Source organism: Zosterops lateralis, assembly GCF_965231275.1.
Source record: "Zosterops lateralis genome assembly, chromosome: 4".
Classification (NCBI taxonomy): domain Eukaryota; kingdom Metazoa; phylum Chordata; class Aves; order Passeriformes; family Zosteropidae; genus Zosterops; species Zosterops lateralis.
The window spans coordinates 2,361,415-2,373,710 of NC_139765.1; the positions used below are offsets into that span (position 1 = coordinate 2,361,415).

A 12,296-nucleotide genomic window follows, 5' to 3' on the forward strand; every position below is an offset into this window, starting at 1 on the left:
TAAATCACTGAGAAATGTTTTCCCATGTTGTATTATCCCAGCTACTGTTTGAAGGTGGATGTTCTACCACAGTCAGAGTTTATGTGCAGACAGACAAACAGCCTGTCACCCAAATCTATGTAAATACAACCCAACTCCTATGCACAAATAACCAAAAGTTTTTGCATCTTTGACTGCAGGCAGCAATCAAGAAACTGTGCTGGTCTGCAGCCGAAAGAAGTAGGGAATTCCCTCAATTTTTATTTTTTTTTTTTCCCCCTGAAGTGATTTAATGGAGGCATAATCAGGTTTGGCTCCGTATTAATTGATGCAGTTTGGAGATTAAAATCCTCAGGCTGGTGCTTTGCAGGACGTTCTGAGGATTGCATTACACTGTGCTTGGGTTGCAGTGCTGGCAGCAGGATCAGGTGAATGGAGCAGTTTTCCTTGCAGGTGGAAGGACTTTTTTCCTTGCACTCATTTCCCTCCATGGGGAGCTCTGATGCTCAGAATAATCTGCTTTATTTTTGCTTGGGGGTGAAAGAGAAAAGGAGCAGCACATCATGGTGCAGTTGTATCTAGCAAGGATCAATTGGATCTGTTTTTCTTTCTAGATCATCCTAACTGTAAAATTTTCCTGCCTTTGGTGCCCTCTTCAAGCCCCCACATAAACATTTCTATCTTTCCAGTGCCTGTGATTACCATTGGGTTACTCAAAGAATCCCTTGGGAGCTGAAGAAGGCAGAATCTTCCAGGCTCAGGGGCATCAGATCTGGTGAGATATATGCTTTTTATGCCTTTAAAAAAAAATATATATATATATATTTTGTTGTTGTTTTGTTCAGTTGAGACAATTTCTATCATGAGCTGCACTTCAGTGTTAGCTTAGTTTCCTTTGAAACTCAAAGTCTTGTATGGAAAGAGGTTGTTTTCAACCTCTTTTAAAAGTTTTTTTAGTGATCAGCCTGATTTGGAAGACACTTTGTGGTAGTCCTTGATCAGACTGATTAGATCAAGAAATTACTTGTATATTTGGGAATTTTCCACCCTGATTTTTCCCTTTTTTTGAAAAAATTCTAAGGATTCTAAGTAAATATGTGGTAATTTGGCTCTCTAAAACACTGAGAAATTTTTCCATGTTGTGTCTCCATATGAATCTCCTGGTTCCTGGAAATGACCTGAGTGGGAAGGAAGTTTTTTTTTTCCCTTGGGAAGGTAAAACTCTTGTTCCTTTGTCATTAAATTACACCTGGTCATCCCTGCACACACACACAGGGACCAGAATGAGGGAATGAGCTCAGCAGCCACACCAGCCTTGCTTTGGTCAAAGGTTATGAATATGGAGACCATTATGTGTCATTAAGATAATAATATTGGTGAAGTCCATGACTCTCCATTCCCCAGGTGCTCTGGTTTTACTTTGATAGAGACACTTAAAAAAAAATAAAATAATAAGTTCTGCTTGCCAGGTGGGAGGAAATTTGCCTTTCAAGAGATTATTGCTTCAACATTTTATAGGAACCTTGCTAAGCAATGATGGTCATAATAATAATAATAATAATAATAATAAATGTTCCCAGGTTGTACTGGTTCCATAATTGCTGTTTAACCCAAATTGCTGGGAGTGAGGAAACTGCCTGCACAGGTGGAGGTTATGATGTTGTGTGCAGCAAATTCACTGGTTCAAAAGGATGGAGCATTTGTATGAAATAGGAACAAAATGCAGAATTTCAGTAGTGAAAATTGAGGGGAAACAAAAAGGATTCATAATTTAAGTGAAACAGCCAAACTTGGTGAGGAAAGGACTTGCCTTGAAGGGTTTCTCTGCTTGTTGAACATCACTCTGGAGTGACTGTAGGAATCAGGGGCTGTGTTTGCATGAGCTAATTTTGACTTTTCCTATAAGGTTTGGAAGCATCCCAAGGAGTTATGGGCACACATGTGGTAGAGCTGATGGCTCTTGTGTCTGTATTCACTTTTACAGAGTTTCTGTCTCTTGAGTTCTGTTTCCTCAGGAGCTTTTTTTCTCATTTCTGGTTGTTCAAGGGGCCAAGCAGAGCAAAGTCAGAGTTTGTGCTCAGCTGTACCCTGCCTGTGATGCCTTAAGTTTGAGTTTTCATGTATTTCAGGTTCTGTGGTGCCCAGGGGAGCAGCTCTGAGCTCACAGTCAGTGTCACTCAGCTCTGCACACAGCAGGGACACAAAACAAATCCTTTTCCTGCTGCACACCAAGGACAACTTTCAGCCCCAAAAGCACAAACAAGGCTGGGCTGGAGGGAGGAACAAGAAGGATGGGACCTCACAGCCTGGAGCTGGGATTGGACAATTAAACCCCAAGATGCAAATGGGCCAAAACTTAAAAAAAATTGAGAATTTTTGACCGGTCACCCATTTTTGTGCCCATTTTGGGTCCACCTTGGGTGTAGCCCTGGTCAGGCTCTTGTCCTGCCCAAGGTGGATCCTGGAGACCTTTCAATAAATCCCTACTTTATTCTCCAGCTCTGTCCAGTCTCTGTTTCAGCTCAGCCTTCCCAAGACATCACCTGGTTATCACAGATTTTATGTCAGGAGATGTAGGAAAGAAGAGGCAGGGTGAGCTGGGCTGAAGCTAGGAGGATGGGAACCTAAAAGTGAATTTTGTTGGGCAATATTGGCTCCCACCCACATTTTTTTAATTTGCATTTGGATCTATAAAGGCTCCACTTAGGAATAATTAAACCTTAAGCAGTGATAAACAGTGCAATATTCAATTAGTGAGCTGCCATGACAAAGGCATGTCAAGGCAAATTGGGTTTTTTGGGTTTGATTTTTTTTTTTTTCTTTTGAGGCTGTTAACTGTGCTGACAGAGAGTTGGTTAATCCTTGAAGGATAATGTTTTGGGCAAATTCCCAGCCTCCAAATGCCTTGTCCATATTTGTGGTATATTTTGAGGTCTGATGTTCCTCCTTTGGGCCATATATTTTGTTGAGAGGGAATTTTAATGGAAGGAAACGTTGCTGCAGAGCAACGGCCTTCTCTGAAACACTTTCCCAAAAAAATGTAAAGGCCAGAGGTCTTGTTTTCTCGGGGCAGAAGATGTGAATCCTCTAATATTTACTCAGTTATAAATAGTGACAGGCAAGGCTCTGAGGATGGATTCCTGGGAGATTGTATCAGGGGTAGTTATTCCCCAAACTAAGCAAAGGCAGTGGTTGTCTTTTAATTGTTGCATCTCCTTTTTGGCACAGAGGACATCGTGATTAAACAGATAGCAAATAATTGTAATAAATCTGAGCTTTCCACTCCTCCAGTCCCTACAGGAACTAAAATGTATCTTATTTCCAGTAAGGGGTGGCAGTTTGATGCTGGGGGGAATGTTCAGGCTGGATGTTTTGGGTTCTCCAGCCCTGGCAGGAGAAAGTGCAACCCCACAGGGAAATAACTTACATGGGGTGCAAGAAGTGCTGGGCTTGGACAGAAAACTGCATTTCATTTATCCCTCTTTTATTTCATTTATATGAAATAGGAGGGCAAATTATAACTTTTCTTAGAGAGAAGTTGCTTGAAAATGTTGTTGCTTTGCATTGCAAGCTCAATCTGCTGGTGTCACTGCTAATGAATAGGTGAGTGTTATCTAATTCCACTGACAGCTTAGTTTGCCTCCCACAGTGAAATCCAGTCTCTCACAGTGTGGGTCTTGTGAAGTTCAGCACGAAATTTATGCATTGATTTAAATTTTATGTGATTTATGCATTAATTTAAATTTTATGCTATTTATACATTAATTTTAATTTAAAGTTCATGCAATTTATGCATTCATTTTTTTATTTAATGAGACATAAGCCTGGTCTGAGGGTCAGAACCTCCACAAGTGTTGTGACTTCTTCCATACAAAAGCAAAGCATTTGAGGTGTATTTTACATCTGCTGGACCCCTGGGACCTGCATCATCCATATTCATCCCCAGGAAAATAATGCCTAGCTGTAAAATTCTAAAAAAAATTAGGATAATGTACAGGAAAGGAATGCGATTTCTAATTTGCTCTCTAATTTTCTGTGCCAAGAGGAAATGTGCAGTAGCTGAACAGACTGGAAAATGTTTGGTTGTAAATGCTAAATAATAAATGTTTGGTAGTAGCTGGGACCTCAAATAGCAAGAAAAAAGGTATTTTTCAGACACCGATGTGCTTTTTTTTTTATAGATTTTTTTTTTTTGCTAGTACTTACCAGAGAAAAAAAGGTAAAACTGATTTCTGATAGATATTAGGGACCATTCCAAAACCTTGCAATTGAACATTTATTTCTACAGATGTAAGGCAGGTATTTAACCCTGTAAAAAGTTGCAGCTGGGCTCTGTAGGATACTTTAAACTTCTGAGAAATTATTTCCCCACTGTAACCTGTTTTATGCTGTCTGTACCTCCCAAAAAATTAAAATTAATTCCTTGTACTAAAAAAAAACAAAAACAAAAACAAAAACAAAAAAAACCAAACCAAAACAAAACAAAAAAACAAACAAACAAAAAAAACCAAAACAAAACAAAAAAAAAAAACAAAACAAAAAAAAAAACAAAAAAAAACCAAACCCAAACCAAAAAAGACAGAGGGATTAAATGACAGCATTCCTGCTTTGTTTTTTTTTTTTTTTTGTGGCTGCTGGTACTATCATATATGCTAAAGCATTCCAAGCAAGGGCATGTGGCTGCAGTGGAATTTGATGTACAATCAGTTTTAGGGAACAGCCTGTGCCTTGTTAATTTAATCCATAAAAGGCTTCCAAACTTCCTGAAACCAGTCCCTTCTCTGTTTCTGCAAATGAGCTCATAGGAAATGACCTGGGAGAGGCCAGCTAAGCCTTTTTGCAAAATGAAGGTAGCATTGTTCTGTTATTAATGCCTGAAGTGAGTTGTTGCACTGATATAAACTCAATAACCCCCTTTTCTCCTGTCAACAAATCTCCTTTATCAGGAGATTTTGGATGATTGTAATGATTTCTCATTACGAAAGAGAATAAGTGGGAAGACCCAAGTGTGATTTGGAGACTCAATAATGTCATTCATTTACTTTGTCACCCTTTATCTTGGCTGTTTCACAAATCCTAAAAAAAAATAATTGAAAAAATTGTTTCACAAATCTATTTGCTGCCTAGTGAAACTTGGGAAACCAAAATGCAAAAGTTGGTTTTGCAGAGCAAGCAAAGGATCATAAATGGGAGTAGCAGCAAAGCAGTGAGGAAGATTTTTGCTCTGGTTTTTTTTTTGCTGATTTTTTCTGTAGGTTTGGTGTTGTAAAACCTCTGATATAGCCATTAGATGTAGAAAAAAAAAAAGAAATAAAGTGTGTCCTTGTGTTTGCAGCCCTTGAAAACCTTTCTATTTACACAAGGCCTGAGTGCCTCATGCAGTGCATGTTTTATGTCCTCGGGATACCCAGGATTTCCTCCATATATTTAGCCCAAGAAAGGGAAACACTCCCATGAGCTGCTGTCCCTGAAAGCCTTTTAGGGGCAGCGAGCCTGAGCAGGGCAGGGGGAACAAAAAGGCTGATGCAAAGGGACAATTATGGTCTAGTCCATGAGAACAGGATGAATTTACAGTGAGGCTGAGCAGAGGGATCTCTCTGTGGCACCCTGCTCTCTCTGCAGAGTTGTTAAATTTGGCACTCTGCTCTGGGGATCCAGTCAAACGTTTTCTCTCTTCACCATATTAGGAGATGTGGAAATTGGCCAGCCAGCAGCAGGACTGGCTTGTGCTCCTATTTTATAGAGGAGGCAGCCACTGATTGACTTAAAAACTTACCAGGTTTGATAGAATAAGGCAAACAGAATAATTTAAAAATTGTCATTGAAGTATGGCAGGGAAAAAAAAAAAAGAGCATTTCTCAAGACAAAGGACAATGTTATAATGAAGTTTGCAGTTCCTTTGTGCTTTTCATCCGTAGATATTGATCATCCTGGAAATCAGGTCCCAATGGTTATGTTTTGTGCTGTTATTCAGGTTTATTATTTATTTAATTCATTATTTATATATTATATATAATATATATACAATATGTAATATATGGTATTATCTATATAACATATAAAATATATTTATTGATAAATAATGAATAATAATATTATTTATTATTAAAATGGCTCTGGCATGAGCATTCCCATTTCCATTCATTATTTATATTTATAATAAATAAATAAAAAAAATCCCATTTATTTATTTATTTATCTATTTATTTATCATTCCTGGCTTATCCAAGGCTGGAGAAGGCAAGACACTGGATTGGTGATGCTCAAGGTTTGGCTTATGGAGCCAAAAAATACCTGTGGATGGTGCCAGAGCAATGGGCCTGAGCTGTCTGAGTTGCTTCAGAGGTAAAAATGCTTCAAACTTCCCCAGCAAGGGGTAAAATATCCCACTGGAGAAATTCCAAATTAGGAAAGTCCTCAGTATTCAACCAACAACTTTTATGCTCTAAAGATTGAGAATTTCTCAAGCAGAAGTGTTTCTTAAGTCCATTATCAGGTCTGCACTATACTCCACTAAATTTTGCTATTTAAATTACTTTTTTTGATCAGTAAATGCTTTCATAATTTTTTAATTTACTGCTGCTCTGTAGCTGTAAAATTTTATTTCACTAAAATGATTCTCTGTCTCTTCTATTATTGTTCTACCACTTGCAGACAGTTGTCACATCCCCTACTTAAAACTTATTTGCTGCATCCACAGCTCTTTTAATCTCTTTGTCAGTCAGTCCCTCTCTCTGCTTGCTCAACACTTTTATGGCTCTCCTGTGCTTGTCCTCTGGGTCCTTGTTGTCCTTGAGGAAATGAGTTCTCCAGAGCTGGATGAACTGTGCCAGGTGTGATCATCACTGAGTTTTGTCAGGGATATCACCTTTCTTCTGCCTTGTGTGTTTCATTTCTTATGCTGCTTGGACCCTTTTTGCCACCACATCGTGCATTTTTTGATGCCTACTATAAAAAAAAAACCCAGACTCCCAAAAACCCTGCAAAAACAAAACAAAAAATCTCACCCCCCAAAAAACCCAAACCAACAAAGTAAAACCATAGAAAAAAACCACCCCAAAAAATCAAACCAAACAAACAAAAAAATCCTGGTTTTGGATAATAATTTATTTGCTAAAAGTAGAGAGGAACTAAATCAAATGGAAATGATGAACTTTATATTGAGTGTAACCTCTGCAAAGTTCACTGGAGACCCACTGAGAATATGGTTTTAACATGTCCAAGTTGCCTTTGTTGTTTCACCCAGCTGTTAATTTTTAGTTTGAGAGGCCAGCACAAGCAAGAATACATTTGGCTGACACTCTTGGAAGAGGAAATCAGCTTGTCTTTTATTTTAGGCATGTTTATATCAGTACAAAATGAATGAAATATTATAAAATTGTAACAGAGCTAAGAGTGGGGCATGGAGAGAATAAAATGTTATTTTTACATATACTCTGAACTCGTGTAAATGAAGACATGTCAAAAATTATTCTTTTGTACTCAGGCTGGCAAATCCCCTTACTGGCACAGGATATGGATTTACCAGGTTAAAAAAACCCTGCATGTGCAGGTTTTTAAGATACAAATAATTTTTAAGATATAAATCTGGTGAAGTTTTCAGTGTGGTAACATTCAGTTGATGTTACTTTGTGGGGAGGGTCTTCATTAGTGAAATGCACCTGGTGAGGGGTTTGGGTGTTGTAATTTATCTGAAATCCAAACTCACTTATGGGCAGTCTCCTTAAGCATGAAATATTTAAAAATGAAATATTTAAAAATTATAAGGAGGGTGTGCAGAGGTGCATGAGCTCTTGGGGTAGGAGGGAAGAGATTTTGCATGATTTTTTCATGCCCACATCTCACTGAAACAGAATTAAGTGGAAGTGCAGCCTCAATACTGAATCCACTTCAGGGAAATGAAGAAGGAAACATTTCTGTTGGTTTCCATTTTTAAATCCATCAGAAAAAGCAGCTCTGCTGTAGGGCTGTAGCTCAGAGCAGGATGCATTTCTATGGAATTTTGGCATTGGGGGGGACTTCTGAAGGAAAGCTACTGTCCAGAAGATATTCCAGCTAAAACCTTCCGAGAGCAGTTTGAAATGTTGGCCCTGTTTCATCTGAGAGTCAGATCCAGCTTGGGCTGGGAGAGGAACAGAGGAGGCTCTGAATTGGATGTGAATGGCTCCTCTCTCTGCACTCTCCAACCTGCACATCAAATGTTCAAATAGAAAAACATCCTGAACCCCAAACAAGAACATCCCAACCCCCAAACAGAGGAACATCCCAAGCAACCCCCTAAGTGACCCCTTAAAAAAATACAGAAGAAAAAAGGTTGCACAGAAGTTGTATTTGACTGCACTGAGACATTTTAAACCACAAACAGGAGCAGAGGACGGGATTTCCTCAGCACTGAGAGAGGAGATTGTGGCATGGGAATGTGGCACAGAAACAAAAGTGCCCAGTCTCTGTTTTGGATTTGAGCAGCCTGAGCAGGAATTCTTTCTGCCACAGCTAATTCCACTTAATACTGAATTATTTATCTGCATATGGACCTGCCCCAGATTTAATCCTAAACCTTTAGGACAGGGCTCTGTGAGCAGATACTGGAATATTCACCAAAGATTCCTTGTGTTTTGTTTTTTTTTTTTGGTCTTTGCTGGAAGACACACTGGAAGCACTTAGGCTGAAACTGGCAGGTAGTATTAAAAAAATAGATTAAATAATATAGGAGATAGACTGGAAAAAAAAAAAAAAGTTGGTGTCTAATCTGGTTTATTCTATTGGCCCAAAGCAGAATTTATTATTTAAAGTGATTTTTTTTGAGAGATGTATTTTGTTCTGGAGGTGTCCCATGCAGAGCTTTGCAGTTTACCTCACTTGACCTGTATCAGTGCTTAATTCTCCTTCCCTTTACACAGTTTTCCCAAGGGTCTTAAATTGGTAGGGAAATTGCTGGTGTCAAGGGACAAAATCCATCTCTGTTGCTCCATTTTAAGCACAATTACATCTTCTCCTGCCCTCAGGGGAGGTGAGGGGTTTATCATCCTCTAAAATATGTGTGAGAATTAGTGGGTTTTAAGCTTGGCAAGCCTGACCCTGCCAAATTCTCCATGGACACCGTGTTTCCTAGAGCTCTGGAAAACTTTTCATTGCTCTTTTGCAATAGTTCCCCTATTTCCTGAAGCAATGGATACCTGTGGATATATTCAGGTTTCCAGCCAGGAACTCAAGAGGGAAGGAATTCTGTGAAGAAAGTTTTCCCATGCATTGCATGGATAAAGACAAGTATTTTTAAATTCACCACTTTGTCTTCCTTTTGAAACTGCTGGAAGTTTTCTGTCTGAAACTAGAAATATTTCTGTGGTGAATATGTGGACCTTAGCTGGCTGCTGGTTGTTTTATTTTTATAAATAGAATTTATAAAATTCTGTTTATGTGTTTAGAAAGTGGTGATCTCAGGTATGTTTTGAGTCAGGATCTGAATTACATAAATATATTAATTAGTCACTTGTGCAAAGGTAATGTTTGTTTTCCTCCTCACAGTGAAACAGAGGTGTAAACACTGAGAATTTATTTAGTAATGTAATATCTTATTTTGGTGGATTTGTGGGAAATAAAATCAAGTGTTTTCCTTTTCCATCCCCACCCTTTCCTCTGGGGCATTGTTGGAGTCTCTCTGATCCAAACCTAGGGAACTGAAACATTTTTTTCTGGTTAAAAAAAAAGAAATTAAATAAATAACACCCCTGGGTTTGGTTATTTCCCCAAAGCTCAGGAATGTCAGTGATGTCACTTTTCTTTCCTCAGAGCTGCCTTTAGGAATTCATCTCTGTTACAAAGGCCAGAATTTGAGATTGAAGAAACATTTAAATAAAACTGTGGCAGCTGAATCTCCATTTCATCAGCAGATCATGGTTCAGTGACAAATTGTCCATGAGGCTTCATAGTTGGTTATCTTTAAAATTAGGATAGAGATATCATTAAAATTAGGAACTAGTGCTCTTTCAAGAAAGAGGGTGTGAATGAAGGGAATTAACTGCTCACAGTTATTAAGTTGCATGAAAACCACTTTGATCTCTGCCCAGGAATCTCTGTAAATATCCATTGAAATCTTGTATTGCACCAATTGTGCAGTTCTCATGTTTTCATTATATAGCATACTTTTATATACTGTTGAAATCTGATTTAGGTGACTAAAACACCTACGCAAAACTAGAAAAAATGGAGAATATTTTTTCCTACCATATGAATGATAACAGCAAGACCTCAAATATCACTGTTCTGGTTTTGTAGCTCATTATTTTGAGGTTTCCAGGTGTCTCTGTTAGATTAATGTCAGCAGAGGTGGTTCCTTTCATCCTGCTGGGAGTGCAGTGTCAGTGATGCTGCTGGGAAAAACAAAACCAAGGTGAGTTGTTTAATGAGATTTAGGCAAGGCTGACATTGGCTCCTGTGGATTTTCCTGCCTCTAAACACCAACAAACCAAAAGATAAAACATGAAGCCAAGTCCAAAAAACTCCACAGTGGTGAACACTTGGCTGGGTTGGATCTTTGGGGATTGAAGTTATCCCATCACTGCTCTATAGACTTTTCCCCACCTCTCATGTGGGAGCTGCAAAATGTGTGAATTCCCTGGGATTTGATCCCAAAATAAGCAGCATGAAGCAAATTTCAGCTGGTTTTAGGTGGGTCATGATTCACCCTGGAGTTTGTCTCAGGCAGCTTTTTGGTTTTTCTCTTGGCTCTTGCATTATTTCATGGTTGGTTTAGTTGGGTTCACTGAGCTTTCTGTAAACCGAGGAGTTCTGGAGGAGGAATTTATGGGTTTCAAAGAATAACCAGCTTTCACAGGGGCAAATGGTGCTGTCTCTGATTACTGCATGAAAGGAAGTTTGGGTTTACCACTAGCTGCAGATAGAAATTAATATTTTGCGAAGGAGACACGTATGATTTATTTATAAGTGTTTTCTGCTTCCATAATGAAATTTCCTTTGGGTTTAAGTACAGTCATTTGGAGGGAAAAAGCAGAGGCCTGTGGCTCATTAGTTTCTGGTGGTTGTCAGAAGCCATTCATCAATTGCCCCTTTTACCAACTCAGGTCCTAATTCAGCAAAGCATTTAGGCACAGGCATAACTATAAGCATGTGTTCCACAGCACTTTGCTAAATCAGGGCTTTAATGAGATTCAAACTCGCTGCATTTTTTTTTCTTTTCCATGTCTGAGGTTACCCTGAAATGACAGGAGTCACTAATACATCAGCTGAAGTGTCATGGACCTTCCTCACCTGTCTTTCTAAAAACTCACATGCAAGGGGGGGCGGAAAAAGGAGTGGATTTTTCCTTTTCAAATCCTCCCTCAAATGGAGGCTACTGTCCTGAATAGTAGGGCCTGTGAAATGTGGGGAAAGCAGTTTCCACTTGATTTTTTTTTTTTTTTTTTTTTTTTTTTTTTTTTTGTTCTCTTCAATCTCTGTTTTTGCTAAAGCCTGCTTGGTTTAGAGGAGGAAAGAGGGAGGCAGCAGATCTGTGTTTTGTTACAGCCAGAAGAATCTTGGTTTGCAGAATTAAATAAGTTTAGTTGGATGCATGTATCTTAATCTTCAGAGGAGATAAATTCAAATTCCCCTCACTCTACAATTCTCCCAAGCACTTCTACCACTCTTGTAAAAATTACAGTAAGAGAATCAAAGGGACCTGGGGTTTTTCTTTAGTTTTATTGGTGTCTCATTCATAATTTACTAGAGATGATTGAGAGCTCTCAGGAATTACAGCAGTTACTAGACCAATATGATTTTTATGGTTCAGCAGGATGTTGAATATCTTGAGAGTAAAGGTAACCAGCCTTACAATCCCTTCAGGAATTGTTTGGCATAGGAGAGAGAGCACAGCCTTTAGGCAATTTATCCCCATTCTATGAAAGCCAAAGTGACATCCATGTATCGCTCACAGTCTTGGTTCATTTCAGACTTTGCAGTGGGGATTCTGCCTGTTGCATCAGCAGAAGCACTTTCTGATAAATGCAGCTTTCCTTTGGATTTTCTCCTCTCAAATGCTGCTGGTCATTCCAGCTTGTTTTACTTGTGAAACCTGACATCATCTCAGCCCCAGGTTGTGTGTGGGAAGGAAAATGACTATATATATTCTATATATATATTAGAATATATGTTCCTGTTTCCATTTTCTTCCCTTTCTGCATTTGACAGCAGCAGGAGCACAGGCTGGGATGGGGCACAGAAAATTCTGCTGTGTTCACTGCACAGATGGAAGTGACTTGATATAGTCAATAGATGAATGTGGAAAATTTCGCGTGCTCCCTTTGACTTGCCCTCGCTAT

General features: G+C 38.8%; 1 protein-coding gene across 1 annotated transcript in view; it reads left to right on the forward strand.

Annotated features, from left to right (window-relative positions):
• The first annotated feature begins 668 nt into the window (after positions 1 to 668).
• The window catches only part of CALD1 (caldesmon 1), a 124,774-nt gene continuing 113,146 nt past the window's right edge, over positions 669 to 12,296 (forward strand). The window contains exon 1 of the mRNA XM_083859576.1: positions 669 to 754. The gene's annotated coding sequence lies outside the window, so the exon portion shown is untranslated. The remainder of the gene's footprint in view (positions 755 to 12,296) is intronic.